We start from the raw sequence: 21,375 nt of genomic DNA, 5'->3' as shown, positions 1-21,375 counted from the left end.
TAAGCACAGTGGTTAAGAGGTTGAGTTGTGAATTAGCACTCTGCTGGTTCAAATCCCACTGCTGCCATGAGCTCAGTGGGTGGCCTTGGGTAAGGCACTCCTCTCAGCCCCAGCGCCCCTGCTGTATTGTGGGGATAATGATAACATTGACTTTGTTCACTGCTATGAGTGGGGCACTGATCTGTCTAGAAGAGTGGTATAGAAGAGCAGTTACTATTTATTATCATTATATCAAAGCTGTATAAAAGACATGGGCTTTACTTGAACTAAAAGGGAACCACTCTGGTGGCACTTAATATCAAAAAGGTGGCAGAGCAGCTTTTAAACTAATTCTCGGGGGAAAGCAGGCAGGAGTTGGAGAGTCTTCAGTTTGGGACAAGTCAGTCCCAAGGGACAATAGTGTAAACACTCAAGATAAAATACTACTTTGGGGACGGTGACATATAAATGTTTTAAATAAATAAATTGAACCCAGACAAGACTGAAGTGATGCTTGTTGGGAAGGCAGAGATCTTGAAAGACATTGTACTCCCCACTTTCGATGGAGTTTGTCTGACCTTGCAGACTCGGTTAAGAGCCTAGGGCAGTGATGGCGAACCTTTTTGAGCCCGAGTGCCCAAACTGCAACACAAAACCAACTTATTTGTTTCAAAGTGCCAACACTGCAATTAAACCTGAATACTGAGGTTTTAGTTTAGAAACAACAACTCATACAGTTGTCCAAACTAACATATTTTGTCTTAAAAGAGCTCCCCCACCCCCACCCCACCCCGTCACAAATGAAAGTAAAGGAGCAGAGCAGAAGGAATGCAAGCATCTTACTGTTCCTTTGAAGCCCAGCACCACTCGGCTTGCACTCGGAGGAAAAGGAATCATGTGGGCGGGGCCAAAACCCATGTGACCTCTCTTCAGCTCTACTGGAACACCGTTCCTGTGCGTTCCAGCTCCAAATGAGCCCTGGGAAAAGGAATCATGTGGGCGGAGCCAAAACCCACGCCTCCAAAGGAGCCCTGGCTTGAGTGCCCACAGAAAGGGCTCTGCGCGCCGGCTGTGGCACGCGTGCCATAGGTTCGCCATCGCTGATCTAGATCTTCCGTGCAGCACACATGCCCTCCCTCCTTCCCCGCTAACACTCTTTGTACTTACCTTGTTGTAGGGCAGCGAAAGAGGACTGAGGTTATGTCAGGGGCGCTCCGCCTCTTTGGAGCCGTTTTCGGCAGGAAAGACAGCCACGCATGCGCACTGAGAGGCGAGAGCGCCCCCTAGTGATCTTGAGCTATGAAAATCTCCAAAATCGGCAGGCCTGCACATGCACAGTCCCATGTGTGCCTGCACAGAAGACATAGATGAACAAGTTTTAAGTAAGTGAAACACTGTTTTTTTCTGACGCTACATCCTTCTGTTCTAGAAGCTTAAAGAAGGAAAATTAGTTACTACATTTTTACCATGATGTTCCTCTAAGGCAGTATGTGCCAGTCTCTTCTCTTTTATCCTCACAACAACCCTGTGAGGTAAATGAGCGAGAGAGATTTGAACCTGGGTGTCCCAGATCCCCAACGCTTTAACTGCTACTCCAAGGTAGCTGAAACACTGTAAGTTTGGTGATCCTAATTAATGAGCTAAGGGGGGGGGGAGACTGTTACCATTTCCTGACTTTCCTAGAAAGTTAGATTATACTGGAGGGAGAGGTTTAAAAAATATTGATAGTAAGGCTGGCAACCAATTACAAGTATTTAGTTGAGTAATCACTTGCGGTTGAACTAATTAATCTATTAAATTTAAATAAATATGCATATTACTCACATTTCTATATATATTTTATTATGAAATATTATAGGAAGTATAACAAAAATAATCAGTGAGGGGAAAAGACAATCGTTAATATTTTCTTTTTCATCCCAAATTCTGTTTTGTTTGCAAACCTCTTTCACTTTTTAATTCCTACTTTAATTGTTCTTAGCTCTGTCTTGTGACGGCCTTTGGCCATGTACAATTAAATCTTACTACTACCCTTTCACTTTTTCATGGTGAAAGAACACAGGACGGTTTTCTTAAAAATGCTAATCTTCTAACATCCCTGGTGTGAGAGTAAGTGCCCTGACCCCAGAACTGGATTTACTCACAAGCTAAATAAACTATAGGCAAAACAGCTTGGCTTATCCGCAAACACCCATTCTGTCCTCCAAAGCATCTAGCTGCCAGAGTCAACATCCAGCGTCACTCTTCCAACCCACCCTACCCTCAGAGGGTTTTCTCTCCCTCTTTTGGTATCGCTGCCACTAACTGGCCATTTTAAAAATTGCCCAGTAAGATGGCCAGTAATCCCAGCTTTCCTTCCCATGTTGCAGTTCTAAGGCTCTACCTAGTGTCTGCATCTCCCACTACCCACCAGCAACTGCTACAGGGACGGCTTTCCACATTTGCACACTCCTGGGGAAATAGTGATTTGCCAGTGGACTGCATCTCTTCCCCTGATGCCTGATCTGAATAGTGTGTTTGAACGTGGAGGTCTATGTGGTATGGAGAACAACTGCTAGCCTTGAAAATATTAAAGAATTTATTAAAAGTAAAATGTCCACCACGCACATACTGTCAGCACAGTCACAGACTGAGCAAAGGATACAAAACAAAGATGTAAACACTTTGCCCCTCACTCTGTACATGCCGTAGCTGATCTTATTCTGAGGCAAGCTCTTTAACTCAGAATTTGCAGAGTTCTCAAAGCTTCTCATTTCCTTGGGATCTTTGTCTAGACAGCCAAACCTTTGCCTAGTCTAAGTGACAGTGGAGCTCAAGTGGGCAAGCTCCTTCTTCCAGATAGAACCAGCCAAAATGAACCACCAAAATGGACTCTTCTCCCTCCATGCTAAAGTATTCTATTATCTATGTTTGTCCACGCACTTGTGGGTCAAAGAATCTTTTCCTGAAACCTCCGGGAAGATACGATCTAGCCCCTCAAGCCCCCAAGTCTCAGTCCCCTCTAGGTGTCAGATTCCCAGCCAAGCTGTGAGCTGACTATTTCTTTGTCTCCAGCCAGGAAGGCCATTAGCAGTTCCAATGCGTTGATGGGTGGTACTTGGGAGCGACTGACTTCCCCCTTCCTGCTCATCTTCAGGTAGGAGGGATAAAAACTTTTAAAACTCAAACCTCCAAATAAAATGCATTTCTCCAGAATTACTTTTTGCATTCAGAGGAGTTAGCCCTTCTGATATATGTCCCCTTCTCTCCCATCTCCACCCTCCTCTTCTATATTTGACCAGTTTGTATCATGCATCTGACGAAGAGAACTTGATTCTCGAAAGCTTATGCTACAATAAAATTGGTTAGTCGTAAAGGTGCTACTGGACTCTTTCTGACTTTTTGCATTGAAATCGTAGGAGGTCGTAGTCCCTCTCTATACTGCCCTAGTCAGGCCACACCTGGAGTACTGTGTGCAGTTCTGGAGGCCTCACTTCAAAAAGGATGTGGACAAAATTGAGAGGGTGCAGAGGAGAGCGACGAGGATGATCAGGGGTCTGGAGACAGCCCTACGAGGAAAGGCTGAGGGCCTTGGGAATGTTTAGTTTGGAGGAGATTGAGGGGGGACATGATTGCTCTCTTTAAATATTTGAAAGGCTGTCATTTGGAAGAGGACAAAGAGCTGTTCCAGTTGGCAGCACTGGATAGGACCCGAAGCAACAGGCTTAAATTACATGCAGAAAGGTACCGTCTGGATCTTAGGATAAACTTTTTCACGGTCAGAGTAGTTCAAAGGTGGAATCAGCTGCCTAGGGAGGTGGTGAGCTCCCCCTCACTGGCAGTTTTCAGGAAGAGGCTGGATGAATATTTGTCAGGAATGCTTTAGGCTCATCCTGCACTGGGCAGGGGGTTGGACTAGAAGGTCTGCATAGCCCCTTCCAACTCTGTGATTCTGTGATAATGCTATGGGGCATCTTAAACTTGACATACCTCAGATCACCTAACAAATACGTAAGGAGCAGCAGTGATTTGAACTGGGAGATTACTCACTGGGCATGACTCACAGATTTTAAAGTTCCATTTGCATCCTTGAAGCATAGACAATCATTGGGGTTATTGTCTTATTTATTAAAAAGTCTCTCTCACAATGCTGAATTCTATGCCCAATTTCAATTGTGGAACATATGGAGCCTTGTTAATGGATCCTAAATCATTTTAAGTGTTCTTTATGCTTGGGCAATTTCTCCTTTCCTACACCTATTAAACAATATCAGCTTGGGCCAGATTCCATGTGCCACATTTGGAACAAGTGTAGGTTGAATATATGAAGCAGTTACATAGTGAGCAGGGAAACCCACTCTTCTGCTGAAGCCAGAGACCCACAGCCCACTCTGCCCACTGCTTCTCACCTGGGCAGAGGGAGAAAAATGTCCAAGGATGATGGAGGGGATGAGGACTGGTTGATGCCATGTCATCACTTCCAGCACATCCCAGAAGTGATGTTGTTGCATCAGGCAATGCTCTAGCATGTGGTTAAACTATAATGTTTGGGGCAAATACCAAGGTTGCCAGGTCTCCCATGATGGTGGAAGATCTCCCAATAACATGACATCACTTCTGGGGAAAACCCAGATTGACATGTCCTGTCTAGGATTTGCCACTGTATGGTTAAAAGTTTGTTTTGAACCCACATCCACACACCGTTGTTTCTCATGATAACTGCTTTCACTCCTTCTCAGACAGTAACATTTATTATTGTGTGGATTTTAATTCTGCATTCTTGTTGAATATTACCTGAATGAGAAAGGTGGACTATAAATAAATAAATAAATATTGTTTGCAGGATGCCTTTAGGGTCCTGTAAACCTCCTTAGGACTTGTGCCCAAAGGTAAGGCGGAAGCAACTTATTATTAAATGAATAACAATTAATAATAAGGCAAATATAAGGAAATTCAGACTGATGTGGAGGATGGGGACTCTGAATTAATTATAAAATAAACAAGCTGGCATTATAAGGTTAGAAAAAAGCAGAAAACTTCTGAAAATGACAAAAGGCATCACAAGCAGAAAAACACAAGCATCCTTCTCTAATGAGTTAAAAGCCTGATGGTCAGGTAGGACCAATACTCATTGGGTTCCAGACAATCCTTTGTTTCAGGCATTTCAAGATGGAGTCAGCCAGATGGTGGCTCCAGACAGAGCAGCAGGAAATTTAACCCATGAGTAGTTTAGGAAGTGTCAATCCATAATCAATCTCCCAGCGTTCTCCTCACCCCTTTTCTAAAAAGAGGAAACACAGGGTGGGGCGTGGAAATTGATCACAGCAGCACATTTGGGAAAGGATTGATTCATCCTTTCCTTGTGGTCCATTTTTGCCATTTAAACCTCTTCCCCCAGCGGCTAGCCCACCCACCAGAATTCCTACTCTCACGCCCATAGATGAGCAAGCAGCATTGGAGCGTAATTTAGATGACAAAAAAACCCCACACCCTCGTTCCTTTTAAAAAGGGTTATTTGGCCCCCACCACCAATGCAGCAACTGCAATCCACTTTACAACCCACCACCATTTCCTGTAATAAAAGAGAACTCGGGGAGATGAATCTCCCTAGCTGAGCTTCAGGACCGTTAAATAGTACTTAAAATGCCGCAGTGGAAGTTATTACCCACCACCAGCCCCAACCCCCCTCCGCCTCTGGTCACTTTCTGTCTGTGGCAGTGTGTTGGATTTGCAGGAAAGATCTCCCCTCCCTCACATATACAGACACAAAAGACTTATCAGGTTGCAGCAAAGGTATTTGTAGTTAATTAGTAAACAGTTAAAACAATTTCTCATTGTAAGGTAATTCTGGCCAGCAGTAAATCGAACATAGACATCTTGTGCTCTGTGGAGTTCCATACAGCTGTGGTGTGCTTTGGCCCTTCATAAAGGCATACAATGGAAATTATAAATCAAACTGGAAAGCAGGGCGCTGTGTCGGATCCCACTTTTATCTTTTTACCTAGCGCACAACCTACAATTAATCTCCAACCTTGTTAACGTAAGGACTGCCACATTTCCCCCACTCTCTATCTTACAAGGGGCCTGTATGTACCGAGGAGAGAGCTCTGATTAAACACTAGGTTCAGTGTTCTGAAACGGAAAGCAGCCATTTTCTCCTTCTCTATCCCAATAGCCTCTGGGGCATCCAGAAATCAATTTTTTCATCTAAACTCATTAACGCAGTATCTCCAGGGGACAATCAACAGAAGGAGGTTTTCTCTGCTGATATTACAGTCCAGATGATTCCCTCCCAGCCTGTTGTTTTTCTATATTTTCCACATGGTTAAACTGTTGGACTGGGTTCAGATTCTCCACTGCGCCATGAAGCTTACTATGTGACTCTGGGCCGGTCACTCTCTCTCAGCCTAACCTACTTCACAGGGTTGTCATGGTGGTAAAGTGAAGGAGAGGAGACCAATGTATGCTGCCTGAGCTGCTTAAAGGAAGGCAGGATAAATAAATCTCATTTCTTTCGGGAAAGAAATGTAGCGATTTGATATCAAGAACAACTGCAGTCTAAACGTAACAGGGGGATCTTTATGTCTGGCTTAAGCCGTGACATCAGCAAAGGTTTTCCCCCCCCTGCCTTTAGCTTTTTTCCATGTTCAGCCATTTGTTTTTGTTTTTTATTTTAGTGCTGTGTAAATCCTGATTACTATCAATAATTTACTTTTTAATTACAGTGCTGCACTTTGTGTCCGTCTTTCACCCTCCATTTGCATTGTTGGGGTCCTTCTTAAAAAGATCATAGTAATGTTTTTATAGGGGTGAGACTGGAAGGTGGTGGAAGCCAGTGAATGATTTTTTTTTAAGACTTTTGAATTCTACTTCCACCCCAGCCTCTACAGTTGGCTTGAGTCCCAACAGACTCATTGGGGATCAGTAATTTAGCCCAATTATTACCAGTGTGATCCTCATGGGTATCATGGTGCCCACCGATGTGTTTCTTGGTGCATACCTGACAGGAAGCACTTCAAAAAACTTCAGAAGATACCACCTGTATGTCTGCAGGGAGGACTAGGAGTGCCATTTGTCTGCTTTCTGTGGGTATCCCTGTTCCCTGCTGGTGCTCAAATGAACAGTGAGAGGATGAGGGATGAGATGAGGGAGAGGATGTTGTCAACAAACCTGGAAGTGATGTCACCAACATTCGAGGAGTTTGCCAGTTTCTATTGTTTTTACCATAGAGATCAACAAAATCCTAGAGCATCAGTGATGCCACTTGCAAGTTTTAGCCAGAAGTGACATTGACATGTCAATGACTCTTTTTCCCATACCTCACACCCCAAAGACTCCTTGGAGGTCCAGGCATGTGTCTGACAACCCTAGGGAGCACCCATTCAGAAACTGCTGTTTTCATCATAGGAGGGTGCTTGGCTTAGAACTTTTTAATATAATGTGACTGTCCCACACATGGCAACCATTTTGTGCCATTCAAGGTGGCCTTATTATGGTGGTGCCAACTTTCTCAAAATTCCAAAAGAGCTCATAGGTTTAATATGGTTGGGCTCTGCTGAAACTTTTCTTGACAATGGTTATTTACTTGTGCTGACGCTGAGTTGCTGTTGAATTTTAGAAATTAATACTAAAAAGAGAGAGAAATGTTTCTTTCTAAAGCAACTTATCCTTACCTAATAATGATTTTCTTCGCATTCTTGCTTGGCCACTTTTTTAAGGTTTCAAGTATCTTGTGGTGTAACAGGCTCAGCTTCCTATGGCAAACATGTTGGCACCTGAAATAGCGATAAAAATATCTCCATGGGTAATATATCCAGATTTGGGGAGGTGGGTGGGTATTCTTACCCTGACTGCAGTTTCCCACACAATTTTGTCCTGGTTGATCTTTAATAGTTCCCCCACCATATAATTTTGGATGTGCTGCTATAGCAACCTGCCTTTCAGGGCCAAACTAGACATGACGTCTGCATGACTGGCGTCAGAGTACTTTCACCTGACTTATAGACAGATGTTATACTGAGGAACTTATGTTTCTAACAGTGAAATTAGTGGAAATCAATGGGCGTAGACTGGAGTAATTCTTCTTAGGATTTTACTGTAAGAGCTCCAGGGTCCAATTCAGCTCAGGAGCACAGCATAGGGTGGGGAGGAAGGGCTTCAGCCCTTTGTAGACAGACCTCCTGATCATTCTTTCTGTTGTCTGCTGCCCTTTTGAGGACTCATATGAGGGAAAAGGTTTTTTAAAATGGCACCATACATCACCACCACCGTACACCATAAAATGGCTCAACATCACTTCTGGCAAATACCTGGAAGTGACACTCTAGTTTGCCCAGATCCACCAGCAAATCATTTTCCTGAGTTTCAACAGCTGCAGATAGGCCTTGTGTACCCCACTGTGGGCCTCCACATGCTGAAGCTTGTCCTCCCCCCATGCCACGCTCCCAAGCTGAATTGGACCCTGGAGGACATGGGCAGGGCTCATTTTGAGGGGGAACAAGCAAGAATGCAGTTCCGGCAGTTCCCCAAAGAGGTCACATGACAGGTGACCCCACCCACCAGACTCAGCCATTTTGGACCCGTTTCGGTCTGGATTGACGGGTGGTGGATCACTCTCCCGCTCAGCAGCGGCCTGATCCTGACCACTTTGGGCCCCTTTTTGGCCATTTTCAGCCCCTTTTTTGCTATTTGGGGCCAAATTTCAGCTCTGAATGGCCAGGATTGGGTCCAAAACAGCCAGGATAGGTGATGTCAGGGGATGTGGCATATGCGAATCAGCTATGCTAATGACACATTTCAGGTGCTGTCAAGGGGTGTAGCATATGTTAATGAGTTACGCTAATGAGTTATGTTAATGAGTTCCTCCAGTTCTTTTTCTGCGAAATGACCCCTGGACATGGGTACTTTAGTTTCCCAATGTAATACTTGTCTACAGGTTGGGTTGTGGAAATCCAAATCACCTCATGGAAGATGTCATGTTTGACCCTCAGAGAGTTTTCCATGTATGAAGCCCTTACATCCTTCCCTCACCACCCCTTCAAGCTTCAGGGGCACTGTTCGTAGTTGCCACCACCAAGGTTTCAACATAAAGGAGGGGGGAACATCTTGGCCTTTCTCCCTCTCCTGGTTTCTATAAGAAGGATCCCAACTTCTCAGAGTTTTTCTTCCTTTCTTCTCAAACTACATACAGAAGTGAGAAAAAAATCAGGAATTTATTAAGGGACAGGGTAGTTTTCTAAGTGTGTGGGTTCATGGTTTGGAGTGGTCCAAAAATATTTGCGGAGTGTACAGTTATCTCCAGTTTCTATGTCTGTATTTCTCCTGGGGCATCTAACTTTGGAGTGGTTGGTACAAAAACTAAGCTTTGGCCATGGAACAACACAGGACTCCTTGAAGGGCAGAGCCCCTTGAATGTGGGAATGCATTATTTGCGATGATCTGAAGCTTATTTGAAGGTGCACAGCTTTTTATTTTTTATTTTTATTCATTTACATTATTTATAGTTCACTTTCTCACTGAGGAAGCAAGGCAGTTACACAATGTAAATCAATACGATTTGCAGCTGGGACATTCTATAAACAATGCAATTGGGAACAGATAGCAAAAAGTTGAAAACAAACAGGAATTTGATACAGAGCTGAAATATAATAAGTGACAGCCGATAGCCAGTGCACAGTAGTATAGTCCACTGTCTGTATACCTCCATTGAATCACCTCTTAACCACTTCCCCATAGCTTGGCCCCACTACCTGTGTATGAAAGCCCACCTGAACAATTTGGTTTAGCATAGTTTGCAGAAAGTGAAGAGAGTGGGAGCTTTCCTGACCTCTTCAGGCAAGCTATTCCTTAAGGTGGGGACCACTACAGAGAATGCACATGTATGGGCAGCTGTTGATTTTGCCCTGAAGTTCATCTGACATTCCTGACCTCTTTAGGTAGACCATTCCATAAAGTGAGGGCTGCCACAGAGTGTCACGTCTGTGTACAGCCATGCCATGATTGTTTGGTTGTCACGTCACTGATGCCACTGTATATTGAATGTTTAATGCTAACCTGATGTATTCTCTCCTTAGCCATGTTCTTTCCATATGATGTTATTTCTTCAGACCCTCTAGCCAGGATGGGCCTCTCATGTTATCTCACAGAACTATGCATCTCCAAGCTAGAGACGACCTTGGAGACTCAGATGCCTGCTTTTGCTACTTTGCCCAGAAGCTGGGAACCTATTATTGTGTACTCACTGTTTAGCCATAACTATAAAGGGTTCTCACTGGACCCGCGTAACCTTGCACACCAAAACCTTAACAGTTGCTGGAGCGTGGGAAACTCAAGTATAACACAGACTTTTTGTTTTGCCTTATCACTTCTACCAAGCTCCATGATGGAGTTCAGACCTGAACTGTAAAGATCCTAATAAAAGCATTTCTACTGGAATCAGTGTGTGTTCACTGGAGAGGGGCTGAGGGATCTTCCTGACAGGAACTGACACAGAGAATACATGTCTATGGGAAGCTGCTGATCTTGCTCATTTGCTGGGTGGCAACTGAAGGAGGCCCTGCTCAGGTGAGTGAAGCTGCTGTGGTGGAACATAGGGATAGACCCATAGATATAAATGACCAAGGCCATGAAGAGCTTTGTATGTGATTTCCAATACCTTAAATTGAGCCCCAAAACTGATAGTAATACGCCTAGCTACTGATAATAATCGAGATGCAGAGTTCTACACAAACCGGAATCTTCAAGTTGACTTCAAGGGGAGATCTCTGTAGAGCTGCAGATTGATCCATGGCCTTTGTCTACATTCAGATGGAAGTCATCCACTAAAGCCACTAGGTCCGTTTCTGTCCTGTAGCCTGGCCTCATAAGTCATTAAAATATCAACAATATTGTTTGTTTGCTTGGAAATTTACGTGCTGCCTCTCCAGGAAACCTGCCTTGTTTGTGGTTGGATTTGCGAACAAGGAACTGGGAACAGTTTTTAGCCTTGTCTTCCTAGGAATGTCTGTGAAGTTTTAGGTGGGGTTCACTGCTTTGTCTGTTCTGTGCTGCATGCTGTTTTGCTGTTTCTCTCTTTTTGTAATCCAGATTTGTTTCATTATTTTTGCATGTTTTACCATATGTAGCACACGCTGTTTTATTGTATGTAATATATTGCTGTTAGTGCATGTCAAATTCTGTGCTTTTTTTTACTATGTTTATGATCTGCCTTTCTCACTGAAACTCAAGGAGGATAACACTAGGGTTGCCAGGTCTAGGTTGGGAAATTCCTGGAGATTTGGGGGGTGGAGCCTGGAAAGGGTGGGGTTTGGGGAGGGGAGGGGCCTCAGCAGGGTAGAATGACATAGGGTCCACCCTCCAAAGCTGCCATTTTATCCAGGGGAACTGATCTCTGTCACTTGGAGATCAGTTGTAATTCCGGGAGATCTTCAGCCACCACCTGGAGGCTGGCAATTCTAGATTACACAGTGTAAATCAACATGATCAACACAGGATGAAGCATCTAATAAGCAATGTACTAGGCCTAGGATTACAGAAATCTGAATAAGCACAGCATATTTACACATGAATCAGACTGCAGACAAATGCAGAAAAATGATATTATATCAGTAGAAAATAAGGGAGTGACAACAGGATAACATATACAGCAAACAGATAATATGTCCTATACACACAGTAAACAGATAATGTCCAGTACACAATAGTCAACATTTCTTTTTCCTTCATAAAGCACCTTTCTGAGCCATTATGTTATAGTGTATAGTCCTATTACCTTTATAGAAATGCCCTCCTGAACAATTGTTTTACATAGCTTGTGGAATGCCAGGAGAGTGAAGGCATTCACTCTTCAGGCAGGTCATTCCATAAGGCAGGGGCCACAGCAAAGCAAGCCCATACACAGGCAGTTGTCAGTCTTGCCTATTTGCAGGGTGAAGAGTGTCCTGATCAGATGAGTGAAGATGTTGTAGCAAAGCATAGGAGGGGAGGCAGTCCTGCTGATATGAGGGACCAAGGCCATCCAGTACCTTGTAGTGAGCCCAGTAAATGATGGGTGGCTAATGGAGTAACTGCAGAAGGGGAGTAATATGCACGCACCACTTAGCTTTTGATAATTGAGCTACAGCATTTTATACCAACTAGAGTTTTCAAGTTGACTTTGAAGACAGACCCATATACAACAACAGCAACAAGAACATTCGATTTATATACTCCCTTCAGGACAACTTAATGCCACTCTCAGAGTGGTTTACAAAGTGTGCTATTATTATCCTTACAACAATCACCCTGTGAGGTGGGTGGGGGTGAGAGAGCTCTGAAAGAGCCGTGACTGCCCTAATGTCACCCAGCTGGCTTCAAGCAGAGGAGTGGGGAATCAAACCTGGTTCTCCACCAAACTACTACAAACTGGCCATGCAGTGCCTTACAGTAGCTTACATCTTAGGAAGAATATGTCAACAATATGGAAAACAAAACAATGGCCCACAGACCAGAAATGGTCAATCTACATTTCAATTCCAAAAAAAGGAGATGCCAATGATTGCAGCGACTATCCAACCATCACATTAATTTCCAGCACAATCAAATTGATTTTTACAACAAAGACTCTTACTATATATGGAATGAGAAATTCCAGATGTTCAGGCTGGATTCAGAAAAAGAAGAGGCACTGTATTGCAAATTTACCATGGTTAATGGAGCACACCAGAGAATTTCAGAAGAAAATCTGTTTGCGTTTTATGGATTACAGCAAAGCTTTTGACTGTGTGGATCATGAAAAGTTATGGATGGTGTTTAAAAAAATGGGTGCACCACAATATCTGATTGTTTTGATGTACAACCTGTACACTGGAAAAGAGGCTACTGTTAGGACAGAATATGGGGAAACAGAATGGTTTCCAATTGGCAAAGGTGTCAGACAAGGATGTATATTATCTTTCTACTTGTTCAACCTCTGTGCAGAGCATATCATAAGGAAAGCTGGATTAGATTTAGAAGAAGGTGGAGTGAAAATTGGTGGAAGAACATTAACAATTTGAGATATGCCGTTACTGATAGAAAATAGTCAAGACTTGAAATGACTACTGATGAAGGTTAAAGAAAAATGTGCCAGAACAGGATGACAGCTGAACATAAAAAAAACCAGAAGTAACGACTACTGAGGAATTACAAAATTTTAAGATGGACAATGAAGAAATTGAAATTGTTCAAGATTTTTTATTCCTTGGCTCAATCAGCAAACAAAAGGGAGACTGCCCCCAAGAAATGAGAAGGAGATGGAGACTTGGAAGGGCAGTCATGAAAGAAATTAGAAAAGATCCTCACGGAGACAAATCAATACACACACAATCTCAATGTCTCTGTGACATGAATCCAGGTGGCCGGATAAGCGGAGTCAAGATAAGACCAATACTCTTTTATTGCATTGTTGATTGTATTATATTGCTCTTTATTGCACTATGGAAAAGTGAATTATTCAGAATGGCTTTTTACACAAATGGGAGGGCTGTACTGTAAGGAAATGGTCCAGGGAGACGCTTTGGTAAAGGGACAGGGATTGTGGACTATACTACTGTGTAATGTATGTTGCTGCAAGTATGCTCCTACTGGGTAGCTTCTGCATCGTGTCATATGTCATGTTAAATTGCTTATGCTTTCTTTCAGCTCTTTGCAGGATTTCTACTTGTTTTCAGATTTCTGAAAACTGTATCCTACTGCCTTGTTTACTGAATATCCCAGCTGCTGATCGCGCTGACCGACACTGCGTAATCTGCCTTGAGTCTCAGTCAGACCATACATGGAGAAAGCAAGTAAATCTATTTTATGTGTCCTGAAACTAGCATCTGGGTTAGCGAACTGATCATAGTTTTCTTCTTGGGGGAGTGGGGGGAGAGACTGTTTAACAGAATGTATGATTTCACAACAAAATAATGGTTCTGCTTACAGAGGTGGGAGCCTTGAGGGAGGTTGACTTAGCATGGACAGGAGCCACATAAGACTCTCTTAGGGATACTCGGGGTGGGAGAGTGATTGAATAAGGATCTGGAAGACTCGGCTTCAGATCCTACTTGGCCACGAAGGTCACCCGGTTACTTAGGGCCAGTCGTTCTTTCTGTATTCTGTCCACTTCAAATACCTTACAAGGTTGTAGTAAGGGTATAACAGCAAAAGGAAGATGCATGAATCTGAGCTCCTTGGGAGAAGGATCGGACGAAAATAGTGTCTGATGAATTTCAAAGAGAGAGCCTGGATGGAGATGCGGAAAGCGTCAGAAGTGAATTGGCTGATTTTCCTCATGCCGCACCAAAACCCAGGCATGCCTGGTTAAGAATCTCTTTTGCAATCAGGGATTCTTTGCCCCTGCTGCTATTTTGTTCTTTTTCCATCTTCCCAGTTTAGCACCCCCCCCCCGGCCCCCCTGCAAATATCCCTGTTTTCAATCACCTGCCCTTGCAGGGCTTAGCAAAATGCCCCCTAATCTAGGGACAAAAAAGCAGCTTTCCCACCAGTTCTAAGGAAGGGAAATGGCTTCTTTGATGTTTCCATAACATTTCCTGCAAACTATGCAAGACCGGATTATTCAGGAGGGCTTTCTTCTCAGATTTCAGAGCTGAGTCATAAGAAATAGCTCAAAGAGATATCTTGGTAAGGGACAGGGACTATAGACTAGGCTGCTGGGTACTGTCTGATACAGATATGCTTCTACAGGGTAGTTTGACATTTCTAAAAATGTTGTGTTAATTACTTATGCTTTAAATCAGAATGGTTTCATCTATGTACTCAGCTTCATTCTAGTTTTCAAATTTGCAGCTACCATACCCTATTATGTCTGTTTTCATTGAACATCCTTATAGTTAATCATAGTGTATTTTTACTCTGTGAATGTTTTAGCTATTGATTATATTATATTCACTTGCAGTATGTAATCTACCTTGGATCTCAGTAAGAAAGGTGGACTATAAATAAACAACCATAATAAATAAACAGTAATCATTTCCATACCTTTCTAGGACTGTGACCTCATACTTCTCACAAACTGTTTGGCCTGTGCACTTAAAAAGTGGCATCTGGAATGCCTCTGAACATGTACCCCACCACTGCACCTTGTTAATTTGTTTTATTATTTGTATATTGATTTTAGTTTTTGTTTTTATCGATTTTAACTGTTCACCGCCCAGAGCCCCTGGGGATGGGCGGTATATAAATTGAATAAATAAATAAATAAATACATAATGCCCTTTAAGAAGAACCAGTTAAGGCAAAGCGTCTCTGAGGATATGCCGACTGCATTTTCTTGGTGAAGTAGCCTTTGCTTAAAAAGTGAAAGGCCTACCCACAGTGCCTCCAAGCACGGGGCAAATGATTTCACCCTGGAGGCACCACTTATTCTTTTAAAACCCACATCTTGTAACAAAACCATGAAAAGTCCAAATGTAAATATTTGCCAGTGTTACACCCTTCTTTGTTTGGAAACAGGAAGCTCAAAGGATGTCTGGGTTATCCAACTGCTAGAAAACTCAAAAGCTGAATTAAAGATTTAATGAGGCAGAGTTGAGGAAAAAATACAACAGTTTTCTGCTCTTGCTGGAAAATTAGATTAAACTGGAAGTAAACAATTAGCATGATTATTGCAGGAAAATTTAACTGGAAGTAAACAATTAACATGATTAATGGCAATGCTGCCAATCAGCTGAAAATGTTGTCAATTAATCCTTTTTGTTGACCCCATTAACTGGTCAATTCATCTATTAAATTTAAATATATGTGCATATTATCTAAACTTTTTGAAATATTACACAGCATGGAAGATCATTTGAAAGGTAATACAGAAAAGCTCCCCGCCCCCTGCCCTCAGTTTTTCTTTTTTATTCTCTACAATGGTTTATTTGAAAACCTATTTCTCCATGAAAGCCAGTCCAGGATTAAAAATCACAAACTTCTCATACCTCCTTCAATGGACTGAGGTACTGATTCTTACCTAAGATTACCTAAAGAGTTCACAGCAAGCCAAGGCTGGTTTCATTGGGGGGGGGGTTTGGAAAAGCCACCCCTCCCATGAAAACAACAGCAAGCAAGATAGTAGTCCACAGGGAAGGCATCCACTAGGGTTGCCAAATCTGGGTTGGGAAATTCCTGAAGGTTTGGGGTTCGAACCAGAGATGGGTGGGGTTTGGGGAGAGGAAAAACCGCACTAAGTTGTGATGCCATAGAATCAGCAAGATACACGGGCTGCAGTGTCAGGCTAGGAGCTGGAAAACCCAGGTGTGAATCCCCTCTCTGCCAAGGAAACTTGTTAGGGCACCTTGGGCAGTCACAGGCCTAACCTACCTCACAGGATTGTTGTGAGGATAAAATGGGGGAGAGGAGAACAATGTAAGCCAATTTGGGTTCCCACTGCCAGTCTCAGTAGCCAATACTGACCTTGACGGATCGAGAGTCTGATTGAATATAAGGCAGCCTTATGCATGGTATATGCGTTACTCACTTCAAGTGGAGTGCTGATCACAGGACTTAATTGATATTTGCCTCAGCTCTAGAAGAACAGAGATGCATGACCTAGAAGAGTGGTCTACAGCCCACATGTCAAGACCCTCAGGTGTGCCATTGAGCTCCATAGACTGGCTTACAAGACCCCCTAGAACTGCCATTTTGGGGGACTCCTTTGGGGAAGTATTGGCTGTGCATACATAGCGAACAAGGTTGCCATAACTCTTCCTTCTTTGTTCACACCTGCTGAGAGATGTAGCAGGATGGCGAGATGAAATCCTTTGGCAGTAAAGGGAATTTCTCCATGACTCTGACCCTTGGCTTGTTCCTCAATATGGCAAACCTCCTGGTGCTTGTCTGCTTGTATCCCGTCCTTGATTCTCTTGGTCTGCTGCCTGCAGTCTTGGCACTAATGAGATCATAATTCTGATTCCTCCTCTTCATGTCACATGATACAGATGTCATGTGCTTACAATTTAGTGAGTCCAGACAGGCTGATGACCACTAACCTAGAATGCACTTATACATTTTTGTGCCTGTCCATTGCATAGGAAGATGGATAGTGGCAGAGGGGAATTTGTTCAACATCAATGATCTTTTTACTGAGTAGCTACATGACTCCTAGTTCCTACTGTATCTGGGCTTTGCTAATTCCTTAGGAGATTTACATGGTAGAATGTTCCTCCACAATATAAAATAGTCCTTACACCCAGAAAGGTAGATATAAGGTTCTAATCTTGCCTTCCCCTGACATACTGCTTTTCTTGATGTGCAAAGATTCCCCCCGCCCTACCCGCATGGAAGAATACCAAGTCATTTGAGCCCCAGCTGCAATATAAAATTATAGCCCATACCCAGGTTTACCACTGCAAAAAAATTAAGCCTGTGGGGATACTAATCTCAAGATGGGTCCTGGTGTTCTCCCAAATTTACAACTGTTCTCCAGACTACATTAAATAATTTCTTCTGAAAGAAATGGCACTTTGGAAGGCAGATCTATGGTATACCACAAAATCTAGGAGAAACTGAAGTCCTAGAATGATCTTACATCGTAGCTGGTCTCTCTTTCCTCCTCAAATTCTGCACTCCCCAGGAACCACACCAGATCTCTAGGAAAATTTAAAAAGGTGGATGTGAGAAACTTGGGAGTTGGGCCAAGGCATGTGACTGGCATGCCACTACATCATATCCAGGAACAACCCAGATGTGGAAAGGGGTAGCTCTAGGAACCACCAGAAACTCTATGGTACAGCCATAGTTGAAACTAGAAGTAACATAGCAATATCACTGTTATTTTATTTTTCTCCCTCTGCCACTCTGACCAGCAGCAGGTGACAAGAGTAAGCCTACCTAAGAAAGCCCAGCATTCTTTCGAACACAGTTTGAAAACCATTGATCATTAGCCTAAAAATATTAAATCTTAACTTCAGTAAATTGATTGCAATTAAGGTAAAATGTTTGAGACTGAGCTAATTTATTACAGATGTTTAAAAACATTTTTAAATAAAGCAGATGATCAAACAAATAATTTCACTATTATATTTAATAGTAAAATAGGGTGTTTGTGCCAGTCTTAAAAATAGTAAAACAAGACCAGCCACAGACAAGTTAGGTTTTTCAGCATAGTGGAGGGCTCCAAAGATACACAGATATTCTGGCAAATACGACTTTGTAAATTAACCAAAAGCAAAATGATAAAGACTGAGCATGTTCCAGGAGGCATAGGATGTGGAGAACAACTGAGTCCATTTAAGGGGTGAGAGTCAAAGGGGGAATTGCTCGAGCCCTTGAAAGTTTTTTTATCTACCTTTGTTACCCCCCACCCCAGTAAAAATAAATAAATTGTGAGGGTTTTCATGTATCCTCTTGTATATTTAGTATTTCACATCTTTGCCAGAAATTTAGAGTAAACTAATGATTAACTGCTATCCAGCTGTTACAGTATGTGTTGACAGGGAGCCTGTTTCCTTCTTCTAGAGGCAAACGCAGACAGATTGAAGCTTCGTTATAGCCCATTTCTGCATTAAGGAGTTAAGAAATGGCCCTGATCTGTGGAGAGTTCTGAGAACGTATTCTGCTAGACACTCCTGGGGGAAATGAGTAATAATATCAGAATTTCACATAGAAGTTTCTTCTCCAACTTTTTTTTACATTAAAAATTTGTATCTCGACTTTCCATCAAAACTAGTCCCCAAGGCAGCTTACAGCAACTATTTCAAGCTACACAAACATACAATGAATACAACACTAGAATAAAAGAGCAAGTGAAATGAAACAGCAGCGGACATAACAATAAATAAAAACACAAATATAAGTAATTTTAGATGAGTAGCTATGTTCGCCTGCAGTAGAAGAGCAAGATTTGAGTCCTGTAGCACCTTAAAGACCAACAAGTTTTCCAGGATATAAGCTTTTGAGAGTCAAAACTCCGTTTTTCAGATACTCATTTTGTCCGATAAAAATATAAGTAAAACACCATCAAGTGCCATCAAAGGCCTGCACAAGTAAAACAGTTTTCAACAGGTACCTAAAAGATAGTCTGATGAATGTGGGTGATACAGTCTGAATGCGACCACAGAAAAAGCCTTTTTTCTAGCAGTTACCCACCTCACCTTCAAAGGTAAGAACATCCAGAGCTAGCCCTCCAGGAAACTTTTAACAAGGGGGCAGATCCATATATACGAGCAGGTGGTCTTTTGAGATACTAGGTCTCCTTCATAAGTTAAAAACAGTGCTTTGTTTCCAGTGGTGATCTTAAAAGCAGTGGTGAGATGTGATTTGTTCTGCCAGTTCCAGAATTACGTGGCTGCTGTATTCTGAACCTGCTGCAGTTTCTGAATGCTCTTCACGGATATCTCCGCATATCACCCACTATAGAAGTCTAAACTGCAATGTGTGCTCATTGTGGCAAAAGTACGCTTTCCGAGGAAACAGCTGCAGCAGGCACAGAGCCAGAGATGTCGTTTCTGTCAGAAAGGATTAATATAATAGGATCCCCAAGTTACAGACTGGATCGTTTGGAGGAGAGCTGGCCTTTCTAAAGAGGAGGACAAATTCCATCACCTGGTCAGCTATCTTGCCCCCAATAGTGACCCCCCCATCTTAAGCAGCTGTTTATTTGCCCCCATCTGGTCCTTTATGGACACCAGGTACCAGTTTGGAACATTCATGTCCTCCCCTACATTAAATGAAAAGAAGCAGCAGAACTGGGTGCCATCAGTGTCATAAAGATACAAGATTCCAAATCCCCAGAGATGCCGGTAGATGTTAAGAGGACAAGATAAACCCCGTGACATCCCATAGCAAAGTGTCATAGCCAGAGTTGTTGTCCCTCAGTCATACCTTCTGGAACATTCCTCCCACATGGAAACAACTTTCACAGTACATTGCTTCCAGACCCCAAGGATTCAAACTGGCAACCCAGAAAGATACCACAGTATGGAAAGCTGCTGAGAGGTCGAGTCAATGGGGTTGTACTCCCCCTGTTGGTCTACCGGCAAATGCCGCTGACCAAGGAAGTTTCAGGCCTACTGTTGGGTAGAAAGCTAGATTGAAACTGGGCTAGAAAAACTGGCAGCCATGCCCTCTCCTCCACTGAGCACCAATGCGCCCAGATAGAAAAGACTTGTAATTGGGTTGGAAATATTACTTGAACACCACAAGAGGCACACTCTCACACCCCGTTTCAAGGGACAGGCCTGGTCCTTTAAGAGGTGAGCTCTCCTCCCACACATACACAGCCAAGGGTCATATGCATGGCATTGCCACATGGCCTCATTGCCCATATTTTGTGGAAACCACTTGATGTCCACTTAGTGGGTGGCTCACTTCTGATGTCAGAGCCAGGCTAGGAGAAAAATTCTTCAAGTAATGAACCACAGAGAGGAAAGGGAGGAGTGAGCAGTTTAGCTCCATTCACTGACATGTTCATGATAAAAAAAAGAACAGTCTTCTGCTTTATATTTGAACTTCCACATGTATCACTCTGTTATATCTAGCTGGCTCCTAATGGAAGATAGGATTCTTTGCGTTCAGCTCTCAGGGGGTTGAGGCTTGGGGAAAAGATACGCCCCCTCCTTCCGCCCCGTTTCTATGGGGCTGAGTGGATACAGAGCTATGTACTGCTGGGTCACAGAACTGGTTAGCCTTCTCTTTTAGTTCTGCTCATATGAACACCATATGCCTAAAAATATTCAGGCAACGAATATGATTTTTTAAAAATACATCTGAAGCAGGAAACCAACCAAAGAGCAAACTTAATGTTCATTTTTAAAAACTGATCCAGAAGAAGTTTTGGAAATTACAGGCAGGTTTGCCTGATGTGATCCTGGTAAACTGATGGAAACCGTTATTAAAGACAGCATTATCACAGAGCGTACTCTCAGAAGACTTAAAGTCAACAAGTCAATGGGCTTAGAAGGGTGTAAATCTGGGACATTGGGGTCCAAATCCCAGTGAGGAAGAATTAGCATGACTTCTGAAAAGAGATGTCATTATCTAACACACCTAATTTGGCATTTATTGTTAGATTCAGCTAACATCGGCCCAGTCTATAGGCACAGTAGAATGAGGTGGGCGCATGGATTGTACCACTTCATAATCCAGGGAAGGGACTGCATTTTTCAAAGTTTCCCTACGTAAAAACACTCTGCAAAACTACTCACATCAGTGAGCAAGCTATAGTACAACTTTTATCCCTTGGCATGGTAGTTTTTCTAACTTACAGAGATTTCATTTAATATGGTGGACCATGCAAAAATCCCATCTCTATATGCACCCTGAGATAGTACAGGCCACTCTTCCACTTCAGGATTCTACCATCTTACTTTACTGTACGTGTAGACCAAGCCCAGGTCAGCCACCATTTCAGGATTAGAAATCCCATGATCGCTCGTATCATGGGTGCTAGAATTTCATCTGAATTTGGTGGCACCT

At 42.9% G+C, this 21,375-nt stretch overlaps 1 long non-coding RNA gene across 1 annotated transcript; it reads left to right on the top strand.

Moving 5' to 3' along the window:
- Positions 1–303: 303 nt before the first annotated feature.
- On the top strand, positions 304–10,349 carry LOC129327324 (uncharacterized). The gene is made up of 3 exons (XR_008596810.1): positions 304–1,361; positions 3,034–3,115; positions 10,032–10,349. It is a non-coding gene; the product is annotated as an uncharacterized LOC129327324 (long non-coding RNA).
- The last annotated feature ends 11,026 nt before the right edge of the window (positions 10,350–21,375 follow it).

This window comes from Eublepharis macularius, chromosome 4 (genome assembly GCF_028583425.1).
Source record: "Eublepharis macularius isolate TG4126 chromosome 4, MPM_Emac_v1.0, whole genome shotgun sequence".
Classification (NCBI taxonomy): domain Eukaryota; kingdom Metazoa; phylum Chordata; class Lepidosauria; order Squamata; family Eublepharidae; genus Eublepharis; species Eublepharis macularius.
Note: the sequence above shows the minus strand (reverse complement) of the source record. Positions and strands in the feature narration are given on the sequence as shown.